This window comes from Copidosoma floridanum, unplaced genomic scaffold (genome assembly GCF_036245765.1).
Source record: "Copidosoma floridanum isolate Cflo_tuat_1 unplaced genomic scaffold, Cflo_Japanese_pri ptg000008l, whole genome shotgun sequence".
NCBI classification, from domain to species: domain Eukaryota; kingdom Metazoa; phylum Arthropoda; class Insecta; order Hymenoptera; family Encyrtidae; genus Copidosoma; species Copidosoma floridanum.
In genome coordinates, this window is record NW_028321885.1 from 4,611,151 (window position 1) to 4,628,664 (window position 17,514).

The 17,514-nt window shown below is 38.5% G+C and overlaps 1 protein-coding gene across 1 annotated transcript in view; it reads left to right on the forward strand.

Annotated features, from left to right (window-relative positions):
* LOC106639004 (sphingomyelin phosphodiesterase) overlaps positions 1-17,514 on the forward strand; it is a 657,347-nt gene that overhangs the window by 391,167 nt on the left and 248,666 nt on the right. The window lies entirely within an intron of this gene.

The following is a 17,514-nucleotide window of genomic DNA, read 5'->3' on the forward strand; positions in this document are numbered from 1 at the left end:
GCTTGAAAAACATTTTGTTCCAAGAAAAATATTTGTAGCCTAAGTCTACTAACTGTGCATGAGTATTTTATATCATATTTACAATTAATTTTTAAATATTTATAACTACTATGTGAGTGTATGGAAATGAAAAATTAAAAAATTGAAATTTATTTACATTTCATTCGCTTAATATGACATTGGCCTTAAGAGAAAATATTAAACAAGTAAGAAGCATTGATTTGACAGAAGATGATCTTGAAATTGAGCAATACATGACATATTCTTAAATCTTATCTGAAAACTTTAAATGCCTTTGATGAAAAAAAACTTGTTTATTAAGCTTGCCACAATCTAAGTGTACAGACTTTATTATACAGTTATTAATATACAAATAAAAACTTCGTCATCTTAAATAACTAAGAAAATTATATAAAATTATACAAAATTACAAACTTATCTGAATTAAAATAATAACTTTAGCTAAATAAAAAATTTCAATTATTTCAAATGTAAATACTTTATACAAAACTTATTATATTGATGTATATTTAATATACATTTTAAATATACATAATAGATTTAACTTCTTGTATGATTACTAATGATAAGCAATGCGTTATTGTGTTCTATTAAGGAATAGTTAAAAGCTATATTTACAATAAAACTGTACAAAAGTCCTTTCAATTCTTATTTGTTAATTTTTTAAGGCTCTGCATTTTTGAAAAGTAACAGTTAATTTTTGTAGTATGCTCTAACTGAATGAAAAAAGGGTAGTTTATAAACATTCTTTATTTTTAAAGTAATTGTGTAGAACAAAGGATCCACCTTATTGCGTGTCTTAAAATTTTTTGAGGGTTTAAATTAAGTTTTTTTTATAAAAACTAATAATCCCAGCGCGTGGTCGGGGAAGACTGTTTCATCTGTTTTTACAAGGTGTTTATTTAAACTTAATCTACGTAACAGAGTGGATAAGGTTGCAGAAAGCGCTACAACTGCATGGAAGCTCTATCAATTACGGACTGCTGTCCACTATTGTGGCACAGCTGCTGTTCTCAGACCCTAGCTCCTCCTTTGAATTTCTAAGGAGTTTGGGGAGACTTCCCCTCATACCCAGGGCCAATTCAAGCTTTGCACCTGTGTGCTGACTCGGACATACGATCTGGCTGTTGCCGAGAGCTCAGGTGCTTGGCTGCAAAGCGCTGAGCTTGCGCTAAAAAGCGCAAGCCACGGGCATAGAACGGCCACGCCAGGCTACGTCCGTGACACATCCGAGGGTCACAGGCCCTCGTCCTCGAGTGTCCTGACAAATTATTAACAAAAACACAACCAGGAGGCAAGGTGGAGTCGTACATATGTGATGAATTTATGCGTGCTCCCTCACGAATAAAGTTTGGGTGATACAATTTGCTTAACGCAGAATAATAATAATATTAATACTACAATAATAATTATTATAATCGATTCAACGTTCGCTGATACATGACAGGTATGTTTCCTTCTAAATATATATACATAAAAATTTTTGTGGTAATTCCGTAGTTATTTAGTATTTATGATAATTTAGTGACAATAACTTTCCCTACACACTATCAGATAATTATAATTATTTACAATATTATTCAAATAGATAAAAAAAAATATATATATAAATCCCTATGTTATATAGTTATTTTTGTGCGGCATTCCACATATCTCCTCTCAGACCCCCACAGCCCCCCCATAGACCCCGCACATGGCCCCCTCACAGCCCTTCCACAAATAAGCTAAGATTCGACCTTTTTCATTATGAATTTGAAATTTTCTAACTTTTATCTTAGACGCTCCACAGCCCCCCACAGACCCATCACGATATTTTTCTTGTCTCCCAAAGCCTTTCCACACCATTTTTCTTGTCCCCTTACAACTTTTTTTTTATGAAATATAAATGACCCCTATATACAATATATTCAAATCTTCCTTAATTTGAAAAATAATAATTTAAAAAAATTTTTTAAAATGAAAAACAAAAAAAAGTTATTGTTTGTTTTTAAGATAAACAGCTAAACTTACAACTGCATGACTTCTACCGCAAAATTTGGACTTCTTGTTTTTTTTAAGATGCTTCCATTAGACCTATATATCTAGCATCAACGTAACTATTAATTTTATCAAAAATTTCTTTATCTTGATCTTTCAATTTTTAAATTTTAATGTATGCTCTGTCACTACTTTCATGTATATAGTCATAACTACATGTTGTGCTTTGAATCGATGCACAGAATTTGACGTTAATATGACATTTATATTTTTTTATTAAAAATTTATGATATGGTACGATCATTTAATTATTAACTAAAATTTTATCTTTTCTCCAAATTTTATAAAAATCTTCGGAAGTATTAGTTCTTCTTTTATATTCAGAATAACCATTCGGTCAAAATAAAGTTACGTTTGTAAGAGATTTGGGGCAATTTTTTATCATTTTTTATCAATCATACAAGGACTTTGTTCTGTGTAAGGTCCATGAAGCATGCGTTTAATCACTAACATTCTGTGAGCTGCGTAGTACCAGAAGAAATTTGAGCTAAAATAACTGCATCAATTTGTTCAGGTGTAACAATTTTTTCATTAGGACGCAAAATATGGGCATGAGGTATACCATGTTTTTGAAATCCTATGGTATAGACGTATGCTTATACTTTACCGAATATATTATTTTTGATGGTGTCATCCATAACTAACATTAAATTTAAGTGGAAAAGTCTAACAGTTAAGTTTCAAACATTATTTGGTGTTAAATTGTTAGGGAATTTTGATAAAATTAGCTTAAATTTTTTTTATTTAGAATAGCATGTTACTGTTATGATTATATCTGGTCTACCACATTTTCTCATTATAGACATTGCATCTTGATAATGTTTCTGCATATATCTTGGACTCCCAATGTATGTAGATGGAAGTATTAAAAGATTTCCAATTATTTCCTTTGTCTCAAAATTTTTAAAATGTTGGATGCACTATTAACAATTGCATCTATTATAATATCTATTATATCTAAACCTTAATAACATTCTATTCTTAAATTTTTTGATTATATCTTAAATAATTTAAACAGTTATATTTTATCATTATGTGAGAATGAATAAAAAATTGTTGTGTCAGCCGTCCCCTACATAATACTAGATTTAAATTTTTTTATTTAGTCTGTAGACAGTCTGTAGGAATAATGTTGTAACATAGTTAGTTTTTCGGTCTTATTTAAGCAATTTTTAAAATAACCGGTACTCCATCGTCAATTTTCTATGGGAAAAAATGATGGAAAAACCATAGGATCAATAAAATAATACAGTTTACTTGAAAATGTTTCTTTAGGATGATTATCGGGTAATTCTTTCGGTTATACACAGAGATCGAGACTTTCTGGTAGTCCAGAGTCTGAAACTTTAATAACACCAGATTCTGCTGTCAATATTTTACTTTATGTATGTTTTTGCTGGCCGGTTTTCCTTAAAAAATCATTTTGTAATTTGGTAGTTCTTCTACATTCGTAATTTGACTTAAATGTTTATATTTTCTTGCTATTGGATTTTCTTTCATAATTTTCGTCAAAGTTTCGATAAGTTTTTAAAGAATTTTTAATATTCATGAATATTCATGTGGCTATTTTAGAAAAAAAATTATATTCTTTGACTGTTAAAAAAAAAGACAGAAAGTTATTGTTCAGATGATCTAATTTATCAAAAGCTTTATTGAGTTATAAGTGTTTTTTATACAATCGAAAATTATTTTAAGATTTAATGATATTTCGTACTGATGAAATTACTTGTTATTTCATAGTAGTATTAACATTCAACATGAAAGTTGAAGGACTGTTTTTTTTCAAGTATATTTGACTGAAACGAACGTTGTCAAAACTAGCAAAGCTTATATATACCTTTCTTCTCTTAACACATCAGAGAGTTCTAAAAAAAACTCTAAACGTGCTGCAATAGTACCTTCGGCGTAGTGTGAAAATTTACTGATAACTACATAACTAATGCTTCACAAAATTCTGGACACCAACCTCTCCCCACTAAATACGAAATTTAAGGACTCTCCTTTTAAATTACAACAGTAGGGGGTTGGCGAGCGGAGTGCACAGGGAGGCGACGCCCAATTAGTATGTATATATACGTTCGGAAAGAGAGAAAAAACAAAAAAAAACAGTAAGATCATCTGTAATGAAATATTTATGTAAGTGTTGGGGTTTCCGTTACATGGTTGTTATGACCTCGTTTAATTAACACCCACACGCACACACCAACACACTTATATTATCCAGGGACTGAATAACATACGCGGCAATCCCGTGCCAATAACTATATGTAATCATTATTGTTCCATTTACTATCGAGTGTGAGGAAACAAAGTTATGAGTTCATGGTACGACTAGCCTTTTTTTTACTAAGTATCAGTGGTTATAAGTTTGTGTATGCACGGAGGTAGGGTAGGCGTTAGGAAGAGTTCTCGTTACCTTCTTTGTTCGTGGCCAGCGTTCTCTGGAGCACCGTATCTTCAAGTGACATCCGATTTGCTGACCATGCCTTATCTCACTCAGCTTCGTTGTTTCACACCCGCCTTTTCGTTGGCGCTGATTAGAAAAAAGATTTTTTTTCTCTTTTTTTTTTCTTTTTTTTTTTTTCTTCTTTAAGCGTCTTGTACTTTGTAGTTAGAATAAGCGTATAGTATCGTTACGTCGGTTGTATTCGGCAGTTTTTTTTAATTCGACTCTTTGACTGCGCGAGCTAGTGCTGGTGGTTATTGTTTTATTTTTAATAAAAAAACAAAATCAAGATGGACCGACCTGTAGATTTTTTACCATCCTACTTCCCCTGGTGACTGGTGTTTCACTGACTATGCCAGAAACTCGGGGTATGAGGGTGCAAGCCCTTCCACTTCACTGGTGATGACATTCCCCTTATCCTTTACATTTAAATTCTCTGATGTGAAGGAGGTGAAGTACGTTTGTGGGATGTGTAGGAAGGTAAGTAAATTATTTAATTTTTTCCGGTGTGCGTAAGTGTTGTTGAGTCTTTGTATTGTCTTTTTTTTTTTTTTTTTTTTTTTTGTTTGATGGAGCGGGGAAGAGAAAATCTTCATAAACACCTTAGTTAATCTGTTGGTAATGTCGGATTTACTCAGTGTCCCTACCAACTAAAAATTAACTTTCCCACATGGGACAGGTCCATGAGGACTCCTAGAAGACAAAAGGGCATAGGAAAAGAAAGAAGAAGGAAAATAACGGAGAATTTCAAAAGGTAGCTTGCTCTCAAAGGGTTGAGAGGAGGGGTACTTACGCATCTGGATGAAGCGCGGATCCATACTTTTTAAGAAAATTATCTTCTTCTTTCTGTCTTTTGATTCTTTTTCTTGTCACGATTCGTCAATTACGTGGTCAAGTTCTTATTCTAGAGGTTTATAGTATCTAAAATAAAAACTTGCTCAACTCTGTCGTATTGAGTTATTGCCAAACGCGACTGCACTTGATTTTCCCAGTTTTTACAATAGTTTTCTATAATTTTATTAAATTTTTGTATTTTTCATTATTTTTCTATTATTTTGTTTCGTTTTCTTTTATTGCAGCACACTATTTATAGCCTACACACCTATGCGTATGCTGACGTGGGTTTGGGCATTACAATGGGTGACGAACCAAGGGTCGGCATGTTGATGCCCGCGGCCGGGGAGGCCATATTTAAGATATTGTGTCTCTTCTGTCATTACGTTAAAGGCGTCTGCTTTTTTGTATTTTTTTGTTTATTGTGAACCCCCCCCCCTTTTTTTAAAAAGTTTTTCACGCTTTTATTCCAGCACGGATTCCAGCGCGTCATTGACGCATGGCGAGAGTGCTAAATAGCACTCCCACACCAGTTGGGCAGGCCCTTACTCCACCTACTCGCCATTGACTTTCAGGATGGCCCTTTGGGTTTACGTGGGGAGCTGCCCAGAAGGAAGGTCGCTTACGCTAATAGTGCACACGCCTGGACATGGACCGCCAAATGCGGCCCAACGAATGTCATTGGCCCCATCAGAGCGTCATACGGCGGTGGCGTCTCTTCTCATCCGGGCCGTGGAACCTGGGCATCTGAGCGGACGGATGCTGGGATGTGAGTGCCATGGGCCTGTGATGTACCTCAGCATCGGGGTCGGCCTCTGGGGAGGAATCAGGCTCCAATCTGGTAGCGTTTATCGCGCCGATGAAAGTGTCCCGGATCACGCATAAAGAGAGAGCAAACATAAAAAATTATTTTTAACTTCTATAACACTAGCTAGTCAATGTACATAAAGAGTAGAGTTTCATAAATTCTCAATTTTTTGAATATATTTAATTAATGTGCAATGTCTATTTAATGTATTTTTTCTGTTGTTATGACTGGTTCCTTTTTGTAGGTATCTTGGCTGATATGGCTGGTATTTTCTTATACAATCGACTCTCTGTTTGCCCGCCTCTGCTTCCTGGATTGCTTTCCGCGTGAAGCAAGGTGTGCTTGCCCAGGACATAGGTTGCTGACGGGAGTGAGCTGTTCCTTAAGCTCCTCGGTTTGTTGCTGCATCGGACCGCCTGTAACCCGTAAGATTGTTAGTAGTAGGGATGCCCTTCCTGAAATTAGTATTTTCCACACTACGAGTCTGCCTAACAGAATGGTGGCTTGTCCCATGATATATTTCCCTATGCTATTTTCTACTTTTATTGTATTCACCTTCAATTTTTTATATTCTTGAAGTTCTCGGGCTTGTAAGATAATGTTGTGTAGAGTTGAGCCCTGACTCAACTCCTGCTCCAGGACCTTACCTTGGCTTTTTATCATCGTTACTCTTTCCCTAAGTAGTAGATCCCGAATTACTTCTTGTAACCTTCACGAGTTGCTGAAAGAGGTCGCCTTGTCAATAATTTTGTTCATGTCCAATCCCACACCCCAATACTTTGTAATTTTATCTTCAGAGACTATAGTCGACGCTGCAACCAATCTTGTACCCCCTGAGCTCGCCTTGCATTTTTCTTGGAGTGTTAAGGTGCCTGCTTCATCAATTAAAGTCATGTAGTCATTAAAGCCGGAGCATTTTACTTCTAGTGGTGTTTCCTTAGGCCCAAGAGTTCTGAACATGCATTTTATGAAAATAGGTATCCTTTAGCTGCGCGACCCTTATCTCACAACCATCGCCAAATGAGTCCCCCCGTCCTGCTGACAACCTTATCTCAAACGCCAAATTACTGGTTATATCCCTCATAGGTTCCGTACTTTTACAAATCCTAATATTACTTAATTTTTTACAGTTGTAAATGTCTCCTGTTGATATTAGCATGTACATGTGCGGCGCATTGTTAAAAGCCAGGTAATGGTCTTCTGGCCATACATATGCGAAGTTGTTGGTAGCATTTCCCAGGTCCTGCGTAATGGGTAGGGGTGTTGCTTTATACAAGTCGAATGTGAGAAGGTCTAACAGGGGTATCGAAACGTTATATATTAAGTGAGGATGTCTAAAGAAAATGGCGACCTTAGATATTTCAAGGAGGAATTGGCGTATATAAGGGAAAAAACGATTTCCGTTCTAGTCTTTTTTATGGTTGTCGCTATAGAGTGAAAGGTTCTTGGATCAATGAATCTGTAATAAACCACTTCCTTTATAGCGAACAAAATGGCATCCATAGTTGTGTTTACATCTCTTAAAAATTGTTCTGCTTGGATAGTTAATGTCAACATCATGATGTTGATTTTAAAGACGCTGGACGAATGTCTGGCATTCAATTTTGCTCAGTTGTTATTTAGTTCCATTATGTTTAACCTACTCTCCATATCCTCTATGGATTTATGAATGATTAAAGTTTGCTTTTAGATTAAGTTTGCTATTTGGCTCAACGTATTGGAGTTCCCCTTAATTGCATGCTCTGGTTGTATTTGGTCTTTCGTATCCATGGTCCCGAACAACCATTTTAATACTGTCCCCACGATGGGTAGAATCGCTCGGCACTAACGATTTCTACTGCTTCCATGCTATACAGAGAGCATCTTTAACACCCTGCTAGCTTATTGGATGCCTAATTTTATTATGTCGTTTGTTGAACATGTCGTTCTGCTCTCAGTTGTTTCCATGATGATTTGAGGATCAGTGCCTAAGCACACGATCAGTAAGAGCTAATTTTGGGAGTACAAATGAAAACTCCCAAAATTAACTCTTACTGATCGTGTACTTATGCACTGACCCTCAAGTCATTGCTTGATTTTATTGTACTTTTTATGCCTAACAGCTGTTGTCAATGTATACATAAGTAGAATTCTGGTCTTTCCGATAAATTGCTTCATGCCTGAAGTAGATTTTCCCCTCTAGACATGAAGCTTGCTATTTCAATTTTTTCTACAACCTTCCACGACATGCTGGACGTTGCCAGGCGTGATATATATTCGATTATAAGTCCAGGGTTTCCCTGTATTCCACTAATCTTCCATGGTTTCTCCCTCATGATTGTCTGTGCCCTATAACAACAATATGTTCTGCTGTCTTAGTAGACCTTTTGTGTATCATATAAAAAAGTAATTGATTAATTGACTGCGTCAATTTTTTTTTGCGTCCAAGGGTTACAAAAAAAAGTTGCTTTGCTGGAAATACTACTTTCAAGTATAATTTGGTGACAGATTGTGGGATATAGCGAGGTATGACGTTTGCAGACTGCTTCGTGCTTAACTGGATTCATGATCTTACTATACGTATTGGTACTACTGTAACGCATCCGAGGTATGCAAGTGCTTATGCGGTAGAAAATCTGTATGTTGGTGTCTTCCTTTCTTTGCATCCGAGGGCCGCAAAAGAAGGAAGACATGCTACAAGTCGTTTGGTGGTAACAAAAGGGTAGCCACACGTCTAACTTTGTCGATGTGTGATACTTTTAGTTCGTTCCTTTTGTAAAGTTTGACGCTGTGTGAGCCGTAATAAAGACCTACGATTCCATATGGCCCTACATATTGCACGTCAAATTTGTTTTTGTGCGGCTCTTTTAGTAAAAATACTGCTTCTTCTACTCTAAAATGCTGAGACTTTATTTTTTCATAGTAAAAATATTTGGAACGATATTTCGAGTGTGCTAAGCTCTTAGCCGCCGTAATTTGTGCTTCTTGTAGTGTTTTGGATAAATTTTTTAAATATTCGTCTGTGTCTATGGCTTGGGAGCGCAAACCACTGCTTGTGGAAGTTCGCGCTTTCCTACCAAAGACTAACTTATGTGGTGAGTAGCCCGTGCTTTCGTACATCTTCGTGTAATAAGCGTGCATGCAGAGGCTTAACCAATTGTCCCAGTCATTTCGATCTTTGTAATATACCTTCAGATACTCGGTTATTGTATGGTGCATATGATGCTTTCTTTGGCAACTTCGGGTTAATTTCTCTTTCCACAATTACCGAATTACTCGAGAGGGCGTCTACGTAATTTATTTTCCACGCCTATTTATAATGTCAAATTTGTAACCCAGCAGCTGTGCCTTTAGTCAATTAAATCTTACATCAACCTTTTTGTTGGTATAAAAATGCTTTAGAGGCTCGTGGTCTGTTATTACCGTGAATCTACGTCCATATGAGTAAGAACAAAATTGTGTTGATTGCTAAAAGTTCCTTATCGTAAATGGGGTACCTTAATTCAGCGCTTTTCAGAGTGCGCGAGGCATTCTCGCAAGGGCGATCGCTGGCGATTTTTCCTTCACTGAGCACCACACTAAACGCACATTCTGATGCATCTGTCGTTACAATAAACGTCTCTTCAACGTTTGGGGCTGCTAGTACAAATTCTTTATATAATTCCTTCTTAGGCTTCTCGTAGGCTTCCTGCTCGATTTTTGTCCATTTAAAATCTGTGTTTTTGCAGAGCAATCCTGTAAATTGTTATCCAATTTTGGTGTATCGTTTTATATACTGACGATAATATTCGAGTTAGCCCAGAAACTGTTTTACTTTATTTGCATTCGTCGGTGCTGGGTAGTCTTAAACTGCCTTGATTTTGTTTGAATCGATTTTAAGTGTACTGTTGCCTAAAATGTGACCGAGTGCTTGGGCTTCTCTTTTTAAAAATTGACATTTCTTGGATTCTATTGACAGGTTAGCGTCTGCTAGGTGATTTAATAATCTTTTAAATCGTAAGCCGTGTTCTTCTAAAGTTGATCCGTGTACCATTATGTCGTCTCAATATACTTTAAGCTCATGGCCTTTTAAATCGGCTAGGGCCAACTCCATAGCTACCGCAAATGTATGAGGGCCTCCACAACAGCCCATTGGCATGTGTTTGTATTAATAATGGTCATCAGGTCCCGAAAACGAAATGTTATGTGTGTCTCTCTCGTCGATCTTGACTTGAAAAAATCCTTGTCTCAAGTCTACTACAGTAATGTACTTGGCCGAGGATAAGTGGTCAAGAATATCTTGGAGTATCTACTTGGAGGGGTAGTGGATTATTCGTACCCAACATGAATTTATTAAGCTATCTGTTATCTGACACTACGTGCCAGCGTGTCTCGCCATTTGGCCCAGGTTTATTTGGTACTATCTACAGATTTCTTATTTCCATATTTTCTTATTTCTACTCTCGTTTGGTCCCTTAATCCTGGCAAATACCTATAGTTTTGCGTGAATCGGCATTTCCGTATTTGTAATTATTCTGTGTTTAACTAAGATAGTTATCAGCAAGGGCTCGTCCTCCAATCCAAACACATACGGGTTGTGGCTCACTATATCTACCACATGTGCCGATTCTTCATTATTTCAAGCTCTTTAATTGTGACCGTGGAGTCAGAAGTATTGATGCATATGCCATAGGTCCTGTCACCGTCTCGCTTTTCTACGAAATTTCCGAAATAAATACCGTTTACTAAACTTTATCTCGGAAATCATCCTATACATCATGATATGTAACGGTGGCATTTCCCAAGAACCGCGTGTAGAGCGATTTTTTCTGACGCGAACCCCGTTAGAATTAATTTTTTAGGGCAAACAGCTTTTTAATGGTAGCCGATTAAAAATACGTTCCAAACTACCCCTAAATGGGGTTGAAAAGCTATAGCGCGCCCACATGAACTCGCGACGTTGCCACATTGTTATTGGAGCTTAGTCGGTAAGCAGTGAGAACTATATCCATGTGCGCACGCAAGAGTGTCAGCTACTGCTGGTAACTTAAAGGTTGGATATAAACATTTTTACCTTAAGGTAAATATTGTCTGCTCCTTATGTTGTCAGTTGTTTATCCACGCACTTACTGTCTTTCTCACTCACATGTTGGACAAAAACATCTTTGAATTTTTATACTCTAGTAATGTTACCTCAAATGAAAGTTAAATACCATATCAGTAGGGATTTTTTCACTCTACACGATAGTATTTTTAAAAAAATAGTCGACCTCTCAGTCAAAAATATTGTTGTTAGGTATGTCTTGCTTACGTTCCCGGGTATGTTGTCTGTACACGATTTAGAACGAGTCCATTCATAAATTGCAATAATCAAGTACCCAGGAAAAGCCCGAAAAGTACCCGCCAAGTACCCGCCAAGTACCCGGGAAGTACCCGAAGAAGTGCCCGGGAAGTACCCGGGAAGTACCCGCCAAGTACCTGGTAAGTGCCCGGAAAGTATCCGGGAAGTACCCACCAAGTACCCGGAAAGTACCCGAGGAAGTGCCTTGGAAGTACCCGCCAAATACCCGGGAAGTACCCGCCAAGTACAATACAGTCGGGTACTTCTCGGGTACTTGCCGGGCACTTCCTCGGGTACTTCCTCGGGTACTTCCCGGGCACTTGGCGGGTACTTTCCGGGCACTTCCCGGGTACTTGACTATTGCAATTTATGAATGGACTCGTTCTAAATCGTGTACAGACGACATACCCGGGAACGTAAGCCATACATACCTAACAACAATATTTTTGACCGAGGGGTCATATATTTTTGCAAAAATACTATCGTGTAGAGTGAAAAAATCCCTACTGATATGGTATTTTACTTTCATTTGAGGTAACATTACTTGAGTACAAAAATTTAAAGATGTTTTTGTCCAACATGAGAGTGAGAAAGACAGTAAGCGCGTGGATAAACAACTGACAACATAAGGAGCAGACAATATTACCTTAAGGTAAAAATTTTTATAACCAACCTTCAAGTTACCAGCAGTAGCTGACGCTCTTGCATGCGCAAATGGACATCTCACTACTTACCGACTAAGCTCCAATAACAATGTGGCAACGTCGCAAGTTCATGCGGGCGCTATAGCTTTCCAACCCTATTTAGGGGTAGTTTGGAACGTATTTTCAATCAGCTCCCATTTAAAAGCTATTTGCCGTAAAATATTAATTAACGGGGTTCGCGTCAGAAAAAATCGCTGTACACGTGGTTCTCGGGAAATGCCACCGTTACATATCCCTCATTTTAATGTGAGTTGACCATTATATGTACTACCTGTTTAGAGCGCGCAGGAATTTCGAATCGTTCATCTTCTTCTTTTGGAAACCTGATCCTGTTGAGGTATATATACTTGTTTCTTGCACTAATCTCTCCTTTGTGCCTCTTTAATGTGTCCCACCCTATAAGTTCATTTCTGTTTATTGGGAACCCTATAGGAACAATATGCAGTTCGCAAAGGAGGTTATCAAGTGTTATCCAAGTGCTACCCATCGTTTTCCATGTGCCCTTCGTTATGCCATGCACTTCTAATATTTTGCTTGTGTTTATTCCTGTTCCCACGTTTCAAAAATTTTCTTTGATTATTAAAATATCTGCTCCTGTGTCTATAAGGAATGATGCTGCTCCATTTTTTATATTATTGCTCGTTAACTTAATCACTGGCGGTAATCTGCGTGTTTTTGCAAAATTAATTTTTACTACCCTAAGTTTCTTGGTCCCTTGATTTTCTCCTACTGGCTGCCTGTCATCTGAGGATTGAGCTAAGCATCCTACGCATTTAAATGGTCGTCCTTCTGTTCCTAATTAGAATTTGACTGCGTTTTTTTCATGTTTCTCCTATCTATGCTCTTTTTTTCACTGTCCCATAATTCTTTAGTCCGTTTGAGTCCACCGAACTCTATATATCGTGGGCCAACTTTTTGCACATTGCTGCCATGTGATTTCTAATCCCGCAGTAAAGGCAACCCTTTTGTGTCATGGGAGTATTTCTATTTTTACCCCCTCTAGTAGTGTTGTTGTCGGGCTTCTTGCACTGTCTTTGTTTGTGATCAATTTACCCGAAGTTATAGTATTTATTCGTGTTTATAGTGAAAATGCTGACCGAGTTACTGTTTTGCTGACCTGGACTTGGTGGAATCAAGGGCGGTAGAAGTTCAAGCATTGCGTAGTTTGGGCCTGACGTCTGGACTGGTGTAACACTTGTGTTAACTGTACTAAGCATTGAGGCGGTTAGTCCCATTTGTCGACGCGTATGAAGTTTTGCCTTACATTCTCTAGCTAGCCTGACGGCATCTCTGAGGCTTGCTGGTTTATTGCACCGAACTTGCATGTCCAATGGTCCTGTCAGTCCCAACATGAAGTTCTGTGAGGCGTCTATTGTTGCTGTGTCTATTAAGTACGTCCTTGTAGCTATCTTTAAGTCTATAGTGTCGATGTAAATAGAAATCAGCTTATTACAAATTGTTTGTACTCTATGTCTGTAGTTCGTTACCGATTCCATTGGGCTTTGATGAACAGTTTTTATTTAAGATTAAAAATTTTTGGCAGCTCCAGCATTGTTATATTGCGCCACGAGATCCCACAAAAGCTCCTGGACTGATTTATAATATGCTATACGTGGCCCTGTTACTGTGGCGGCCCCTTCCGTGATCTTTGCTACCAAAGAGAATAGGATATAATCCTGATTTTCTGGAAAGCATCGCACTATGCGTCTGACCAATGCGCCAAAAATCGAAAGTGTCCCCGAGCTTCTGTCAAATATTGGTATAATGGTAAGCTGATTGTTCAAGGATGGTCCGCAAGTATATAGTTCCTATGTTCTTTCAGTGTTTGTTATTTGTCGGCCGTTCCTTTGTGCGTTGTGTGAGTGTGATTCCGTGGAGTTTACACTTTTTTGGGGCTCTGCTTGATAGTCTGCTCGTACGGTCGTTGGTACTGGCCGTGTAGGCACGAACGCTGGCCGTGTGAGTGCAGCAGCTTTGAAGGACGCTTGAGACGGAGGTGCACTTTCCACTGGTCTTATTGAGTTGGGAGGGGTAACGTTTAGTCGATGCCCATCAATGTATACGCTCAAGCGAAGTTGGGAACCGTGGTTACTTGCATGAATGTATCGGGCTACGGGTGAAACTATCGCCTATCGCTCTCCCACTGTTTTAAGGGGAAACGCAATGCAGATAATGTGTGGCTGTCTTTTACTTTGTGACATCTGTGAATACTTTACGCGGTGGAGAAAGGGGATCGTATTAAGGGTGTGTCTGTTACAGGTTCGTTCCAATTTTGATTGGAGAAGGAGTATTTTGCATCGATTGTAACTCTTCTCGTTGCGTAGGGGAAGGAATTATCGTTCTCTTTTTTGGTTGAGGAGTAAATAAGCCTTTTTGCACTCGAGCGTATTCCAGACCATATGATTGACGCCCTGTTGGTTTATTGGGGACTCCCATGTACTCTGTTTCCGATGTTCCTGTATACGCCCTGACTCTATCGTTTTTTATCGGGGTGCTTGTTGCAAATTTCTTTACAGATTTCCTGTTTCTCTCTATAGTCCGCTTATTGTCGTACGATTCTCACTCCTGTTAGTCATCACATTTTTCCTCCGTGTCGTATATATTCGTACCAAGAAAATCTTGTTTATTTTTTGCGGCCCCACCCAAACTTTTGGTGCTTTTGGAAAGCCATTTCCTTAAGGACATGTTGTTCGGTTAAATTTGATCGTCAACATTCACCAGTAATATATTCATCAGGTTTAATTATTGTATTAGAGTGGCGTTTTTAGATCTGAATTTTATGAATAACGCGATGCTGAGAACTACGAATTCAAGTATAATCTACGTGTAGTGTGCAAAACGGTTCATATTGGGTTTTCTAAACAATTTGGGATAACATGTTTATTTTTTATTTTTTAATGCACTTACCTAAGCAAAGCTAGTAACCCTAGAAGTATGTACACAATTTTTCATATGATCCGCGCTGATGCTGTAACTAAGTTGGGTAGCTGCCCGCCTGATAGTGATTCTCCAGGTTGCTCCCCGTTGTCTCCACCTAGACGACGAAACGCTAAACCTGAGTCGATCACAGCTGTTACCAAAATGAGCCTATTATGGAAGGGTTCCTGACAAAGGACGGTAGAGATGATTATAAATTGCATCCCGTTTATTTGAATAGGTTGTGAGGGAGTGCTACAACTGCCCAGAAGCTCTATCAAATTCCGGCTGCCATCCACTGTCGTGGCATCGCCAGGCCCTGGCTCCTCCTTCGAATTCCTAAGGAATTTGGGTAGACATCACCTCATACCCAGGGCCAATCCGAGCTTTTCACCTGTGTGCTGACTTGGCCTTACGATCTGGGTGTTGCCGAGCGTTCGGGTGCTTGGCTGGAAAGCGCTGAGCTTGCGCTAAAAAGCGCAAACCATGAGCGTAGACTGGCCATGCTGGGCCACGTCCGTGACAGTATACACATGTGTCTTGAAAGTACATATAAAATATTAGTTAGCAAACAAACAGAAAAGCAAAATAATATTTTTGTTCTAGTGAATGTTTCTACTTTCCATATAGTTATTTTTAAGTTTCCTGCAATACATTAGTACAGTGTTAACTATGGTTTCTGCATATTCACCTTTTTTTACTTAAATTATAAAAAATAGAGTTGAGCACAACAATGGTTAGTGTTTGTGTCGAATTATTGTTTTAACTAAATATGGTTAATTCAGGCTGAAGATATACTTATACTTTAATAGAAAAAACCTTTTAGATACAAATTTCCAATGTATTTCAAGTCTGTATCTCTTCCTCTCTGTTTCTGGGTGCATAACCTTTCCGGTTGGTCCTCCTGGGAAGGAGGTCGTAGTCGGTAGGTGTTTGGGTATGTAATTTCATATATTAGGGTGATCCATCCAACACTTCCTAGGAAATTGGCATTTGTCAATACAGAAGTGTCTACAGAAGATCTTCTCTTTCCCGCTATTCAAATAGAAGAAAAAAAAAAAAAAAAGAACGAGTGCAAAATTGACATCCACATATAAAGAGACAAGCTTAGACTTGTATGCTTGGTCGGAGCCAAGAGCTTACGCTATAAGGTAGCTCTAGCATCAGCCTCGATCTGCCACGCGAAGAACTTATTCAGCTATTAGGTTTTGAGATTATGTTACAATTACATTGAAAAAATGCAAAATGTTGTGTCCAAGTAAACAGCAGAGAGACTAGGGACGGGGTAGAACACAAAGAGGCAGCACACAAATAAGCGAGAACACTCTTTATTGCAGTTACAGTTAAGCACGTCTATACAGTACGAAGGTTCTAGACTAAGTGTCTTTGCCAGGACCGCTCGTCGTACCTTCTCACGCTCACACTACTGATGGCGCTCGCTATGCTACTCCTACATATACATTACAATCCTTTTCCCTAACAAGGGGTAGGCGTCATAGAGATCGATACCTTATAAATCTAAGTGATCTGAGGTTTTTCGAATACGTGAAGAGCGTCTAATAGGTTGTAACGCTTCTGGCACCAGCTCGGGCGGCCTTGACTGCTCCGCTCCGTTCTTATACTCGCCAGTAACCAAAATAGATTCATCCAACAATTCACAACCAGTAGATTCGCTAACTTCAGTGCTCCCAATTGTGTCAGCCCGTAACTGGTCCACATGACGCTTGACATCTTTGTTTGCTTCCGTCCGCACAGAGTACGTAACAGGGCCAAGCTGGTGGTTAATAATTGCGGGTTCCCAATGATTTGTTTTAAAGTCCTTAGTTAAGACCTTGTCATTTTTATCAAAGGTTTCTTTCCGATCCCCCTGGTAATAAAGCTTTTGCTTCGCTTGGCTGTGTTCGACTCTCTGCCGCGTTGAAGGTTTAATTGCGTCTAACCGTGTTCTAATTTGTCGACCAATCTGGAGTTCGGCCGGAGTGAGACCCGTGGTACAATGCGGAGTCGTACGGTAAGAGAGTAAGTACTTAGCGAGTGCTTCATGTCGCGGCATTTTCTTTTGCAACAACAGTTTGTACTTACTCATGAAACTTTTGACCGCGTTTTCCGCGGCGCCATTTGACGAGGGGTGATACGGAGCTGACAATAATTGCTTAACGCCATTTTTCTCTAGGAACAGTTTGAATTCAGTGGATGTAAAAGTAGGACCATTATCGGAGACAATCCTTATTGGAATACCCCACGTCGCAAAATACAATCTTAACACCCTAATAGTGCTCACAATGGTTATGTTCGACATTTCTTGCACGTCTACCCACTTTGAGTACGCATCCGTTATTACAATATACATGTGCCCTTCCAAAGGTCCACAAAAATCAATGTGTAGACGTTCGTTTGGACCCTAAGGCCACTCAAACACATGCAGTTCCGATCGTCTCAGATTGCCTGC